The sequence below is a fragment of the Octodon degus genome, unplaced genomic scaffold, assembly GCF_000260255.1.
Source record: "Octodon degus isolate 3935 unplaced genomic scaffold, OctDeg1.0 scaffold00018, whole genome shotgun sequence".
Lineage (NCBI taxonomy): Eukaryota > Metazoa > Chordata > Mammalia > Rodentia > Octodontidae > Octodon > Octodon degus.
The window spans coordinates 1,669,928-1,676,177 of record NW_004524594.1 but is presented as its reverse complement, the minus strand read 5'-3'; the positions used below and the strand labels follow the sequence as shown (position 1 = coordinate 1,676,177).

At 39.8% G+C, this 6,250-nt stretch overlaps 1 protein-coding gene and 1 pseudogene across 6 annotated transcripts in view; both read right to left on the bottom strand.

Annotated features, from left to right (window-relative positions):
- Ambra1 (autophagy and beclin 1 regulator 1) overlaps nt 1-6,250 on the bottom strand; it is a 225,702-nt gene that overhangs the window by 101,214 nt on the left and 118,238 nt on the right. The gene's annotated exons all lie outside the window — the stretch shown is intronic.
- Nucleotides 733-1,273, bottom strand: LOC105741649 (annotated as a pseudogene).

Genomic DNA, 6,250 nt, shown 5'->3' with positions numbered 1-6,250 from the left:
AAAAAAAAAAAAAAAAACTCTCAGGAAGGTCCATGGAGATATCTCAGTGGTCTAAGTACCTGCCTGGCAAGTGTGGGGACCCAGGTTCAATCTTGGTATCACATGCTGTGTGGGCACCAGCCCTGGGCACACCAAGCTGGCCCCCAAGACTGGGCGTGGTGGTGTATGCCTGTAATCCCAGTGCTGGGGAGGCTGAAACAGGAGGATCATTCCGAGTTCTATGTAGTGAGACCCTATATCAAATAGGGAAAATCATTAAATTTTCAGTGTCAGGGAAAGACAAAAACAAACACAAACATAATTATTTAAACTGTCCTACCAATTTGGTTTGAAACTGTCTCATTGCTATTTGTTTCTCAATAAAATTATGGAAAAACAAAAACAAAAAAATCAAGCCACTCTCTGGCTAGGCTGTAAACTCCCTAACAACATTTAATTATTTTGTAATACTCAAGGTACCCTCAAAGAGGCTGAGCATTTGGGAGGTGCTACCTACATATCAAAATGACACTACAGAAAGGACACATGGGTAATGCAGCAGTACACAAAGATCAAGAGGTGACTTCCTGGAGGAAAGACAAAGGCACAGAAAAACTGAGTCACACATTAAAGGGACAAAAATTTCATTGACAAGGCTCAATATTTTTTCCCTGAAGCCTGAAGAAACACAGACACTCTTTCTTTCTTTCTTTCTTTCGTTCGTTCGTTCTTTCGTTCTTTATGTATTTATTGAATAAAACAGGCATTTATTTAAGGTATGGTATCCGCAGACCAGATAAGTTTTGAACTGTTTCAGGGTTAACAAAGTTCATAAAAATATTTTGAAGACAGCTGCATCCACAGACTTCAACTATGTGATTACTTCTTTGCCCATTCTTCTCTTTCTTTTCTTTTCCGAATAACCTCTTCAAGATATGGCTCAAAATAGAATTTATCCTCCTCATATTTTGTCCACTGCTCTTTAGGCAAGATCTGATGCTTCATGCTCAGGTCCAGGGCTTTCTTAATGCGAAACATCCTGTCATTATAAAGGTTTTCTGGAAGCCTTCTTATGGGTCCTTTTACATCTTCATCTTCATATATTGTATCATCTCGCATTAAGCCCAGCTTACTGAACCCTGCAGCATTGTAATACCACTTCCGAATACCTTCCAGCCACTGGCTTGATGCTGTAACAGCCGGGCAGCCAGCCATCTTGACCCAAAGACACTCTTCATTTAATAACCAAGTTCTAATTCTGTAGCTAGGTCATTAAATAAATTGGCCACTAACTAAAGAGTTGTATACAGTATGTACATGACAATATTAAAAACAAAGACATGATCAAAGAAACCCTAACTTGATGACTTTGCTTTTATTTGCTTAATTCTTTTTTTCTTTTCTTTTCTTTTTTTTCATAATTTTATTGATAAACAGATAGCAATGAGACAGTTTCAAATCAAATCGCTAGGACAGTTTCAATAACTAACACACTGCATACATTCTTCTTAGTGGTTAATTGCTGTACAAGATGTAGACTTGAGATCCTATTTACAAACACCATTAGAACAAATCATTCTATTCATTAAGAGAATGTAACTATATATCTATCCTAACTACTTTGAATACACAGATACAAAATGAACATTCATCTGTATACCCCTTTTTTTCTAAGCTCCATTATTTGAATATTATAGGTGTGTAAATTCAGCAAAATATTCTAAAAGAGTCCAGTAGCCCATAATAGCAATGGGTCTTCTGTTTAACTGGTAATGTCAGAAATTATTGACCTGAGTTCTCTACTGCTCAACATAACATCATGGCTTTACTTCCTATATTTCGTCTTCATACTTTTCTACTGGATGGTTAAGACCAAGGTAAAGCAGGACCTATGCAACAAGAGTTGTAGCTTTTGGGTCTAAGAAGGTCAGTGAAATCCCCTCAGGATTTATCCTGCGATCCTGTACCTTCGATTGTAAAACCTTTGTCAGTGTATTTGCTTAATTCTTAAGATTTTTTTAAAAAAATGTATTTAGTACAGGGTCTATAGGGTCTCACTACACAGACTGGACTCTGTGATTCTCCTGTTTTCAGCCTCCCAAGTGTTGGGATTCCAGGTGTGCGCCACCACACCCAGTATCATCCATCATCTCAGTGCACCCCAGGGGCGGGCTGGCATGGCACGTAGGGGATTGAACCCTGGTCACTGTGCTCTGCCTAAGCAGGTGCTTTAGTCTGCTGAGCTATCTGGCCAGCCCTATTGGCCAAATCTTATATGCAATACTGTAATGTATAACAACATAAAATTATAGTACTATATAGTACTATCAGCAAAAATTATAATGCTATATAAAGAAGGTGTACTGTACCAAAAAAAGATATGGTTCTATCAACAAGATACATACAACTGTACAGACACACACACACACACACACACACACACACACACACACAGAGGACTGGTTGTGTCTGAGTAGCAGGTTAAGTTTGAATAGCAGGCTATGGTCATCAAGTCCAAACTGTCATTAAACAGGTAGGCTGTTAAATGAAGAATATCTGTATTAGACAAATTGTCAAAACAGTACAATGAAAATACATGCTGGAAAAAAAAAAAAACCACATACTGTCCGACAACTTTTATAATGAAATATAGCAGCCACCAACAAATCATCAGCTAAGTTCAACCCATACTGATCCCTCATATGTCAGAAAAGACAAGAATAAAATTCTTCAGAAAATCCAGGATATCTTATCATAGATCAGTAACAGAGAAAGTGCTCATCAATAATCATGATTGTAAAAACAGGCAATCTAAATATGATCTTTAGCAAACCACATGCCCCTTTCTTCCTCTTAGCTGTTTCAATGAATTCTTCAAGGTTACATTGATCACACAACTGATATTGCTAGAAGCTATGGTTTGAAGGTACAATTTGGTCTCATTAAGAAGAAATTTCTGGGGGCTGGTGAGATGGCTCAGTGGTCTAGAGCACCTACTTAGAACAAGCTTAGCAAGGCACATGGACCGTGGTTCAATCCCCCAGCACCACATGCCAGCAGCCCCGCCCACTGGTGGGCTGAGCTGGCCACACACACACATATAATAAATAAACAAATAAATAAATATTTAAAAAAGGAATTTCTGCACATCATTATGATGGATCAATGAAACTGAAATACTATGAATAAGATATTACAGAAACCTCCTTGTCTCTGTAGAAATCATTGGAAAAGCCAAATATCCTTGACAGTGAACTGGCATGAATGGAACCACTCCAAGGTAAATACCTTGGAGGACAGAAAGGCATATAAGGCATGCAGTACAGGAGTTTAGTAGCCAGGAGTGGAGGACAAAAATTAAACACAAAAAATAATCATAGGGCCAAGAATAACAGTGATAATTATTAGTTCAACTGTTGCCTGTGGTTCAGAAATACACACACACACCCTTTGAGAAAACACGTTCTACCATAGGGTAAGACATTTCTATATATCAAAAAGTTTCAAATGTAACATCACTTCTAAAGAGCTTGTTTGTATCTGAGAATTTATTTAACTCCAAATGAATCAGTTTTATTATCACCTGAGGAACTGTTAGAAGAAAACAGTCCTTCAGAGTGAGCCAAATAGGGCGGGGGAAATAGCTCAGTAGAATAAGCGCTGGTCTGGCAAGCACAGGGTCCTGAGTTCAATCCCTGGTACTGTAAAAAGCGAGCACAGACAGATCTTTCTGGCCCTTTGTCACAGCTGTTCTGCCCATATCATATGTGGCCAATAGGTGTTATAAGACTGTGCTCCAAATCATTCCCGTCTGTGGCAAAATAAGACAAGCCATCTATTTTTGGATATGAGGCTACTTGTTTTGCCTCAACTTTCAAAACATGTCAGGTAGCTTTCCCCAGTATCAGGTTACAGAAATCGTTTTTGTTTTGTTTTTGGAGACAAGGAATTGTTATGTAGTTCAGGCTAGCTTTGAACTTAGGCTGGCCTCTAACTCCTAATGATCCTCCTGCCTCAGCCTCCTAAGTGCTGGGATTACAGGTGTATACCACCATATTCTGTAGTAGTACCTATTTTGAAGACCTCTGTCTTTTCAAGAATGCTGTGTTTAATGTACCCAACATGCTTAAAATACAACAAGCTATAATCACCCTTTGTTTAATGACCAAGTTTTGTTTCCCCCGATTTGGTCATTAAATGACTTGGTCACTAAATGAGAAATTGTGTATAGTATGTACATTACAATATTAAGAACAAAGGACCAGGCAAAGCGAATTCCAACTTGATGACTTTGCTTTTATTAAACTGTTAAGAATGGATACTATACTTGATCTTAGCCAAAAGTCTGAGAAGTGATTGACTTTGATTTTATTTGCCTCTTCCATGCCACAATGCAGTGTGTAACAAAACATAAAACTACAATGCTATATAGTGCAAGTAGCAAAAATTATAGTACTGTAGGGGCTGGTGAGATGGCTCAGTGGTCTAAAGCACCTACTTAGAACAAGCTTAGCAAAGCACAGGGACCCCGGTTCAATCCCACAGCACCACATGCCAGCCAGCCCCACCCCCTGGTGGGCTGAGCTGGCCACACACACACACACACACACAAATAAATTTTAAAAAATTATAGTACTGTACCTACAAGATGTACTGTAAAAAGAAGGTATTGAGGCTCTATTAAAAAGATGTACAGGGGCTGGGGAGATGGCTCAGTAGAACAAGCGCTTCCCTGGCAAGTGCAAAAGCCTCAGTTCAATCCCCAGTTCCACAAAAAAAAAAAAAAAAAAAAAAAAAAAAGAAAGATGTACAGAACTGTAGCCCCCACCAAAGAAAAGATGGGCCATAAATCCAGTGGTAAGTCATAAGTTGTAAGTCTGACTGGTCATTAACCAAGTAGGTCATTAAACGATAATATCTATATAGGCAATTCAGTGTAGACACTGGATGGAAGCACAGCTCTCACTGGTGCTATAAAGATACGTCCTGGTGGCTGGCCAGATAGTTCAGCAGATTAAAGCGCCTGCTTAGGCAGACGCAGGGACTGGGGTTCAATCCCTGGGGGTGCCATGCCAGCCCCACCTCCAGGGTGCACTGAGATGGTCACTGAGACTGGGCATTGTGGCACACACCTGTAATCCCAGCTCTTGGAAGGCCGAAAACAGGAGGATCACCACAAGTCCAATCTGTGTAGTGCGACCCTGTAGACACTGTACTAAATACTAAATAAATAAATATGTCCTGGTATAAGGAGGTGGTAAAGGGCTGGGACAGAGAGCATAGGAACACTCCAGTGATTGGTATACACCAAGTAAGTGAAAGAGAAGCCTGTTCTCTGGGAGGAGTACTACATTTACATCTGTTTCCTAGGCAACCAAACCAGTCCCTTATCGCCTTCACTTTCATCACTGAAGCAGAAGGAAAGGTAATTGGGTTAATTATTAAAGTAGCACTAGTTGGTTAGTACCACCACCATTAATTGTCCATTTATCTGAGCTTTATAAACAACTATCTTAATTGATGTTGGGCTGGAATGTGCCACTCACTTTATTTGCCTGGCTACCGGGTACCAGAAAAGCATAAAGCAGGAAGATAAAGAGCTCAGCCAAGGAAATAAAAGGCCCAACACCAGAATCACTGTTCATTCCCTTTTCATACTTGAGCAATACCATGACAGCCATAAGATGCATTAACTATCATCCATCTTTCCCATATTGGCTAGTCAAAGAACAGATCTGTAGATAGCAAATGATTAAGTAATCAATTTGTTATACTACACAGCTATATTATCAGGTTGTGAAGTCAGGTTAGTACCTAAAAGTCAGCAAGCCTGAGATTCCAGATATACATGGAGATTAATCATCTAGACTAGAGGCCTCCTGAAAGCAATTCCTTAAGGTAATAGACAAGTGGGGATAGGGGTCAGTCAGACATGTTAAAGAGAGAATATTAGTATTTGTAACAAATATGAGAGGGCCAAAAGACAACCAAAAATAAAGTTAACAAGAAAAATTATAGGGCTGGTGAGATGGCTCAGTGGTCTAAAGCACCTGTAGAGACATAGTTTTGAGACAAAAGCCTGATGTCCCAAGAGAGTAGGGAACACTGGACTGAGCCGGAGGAGGGTTGCTGTCTGTTTGCAAATTCCCGGAAAGCTGGGACCCAAAGCAGCAGGTAACAGCTTCTCCTGCAGGCGCTCTGTCCTTTGATCCCTTGCTTGGGATGTTATAGGCTAGCATTTGTGTGAACCTAGTGTTAGGCAAATGGTGGA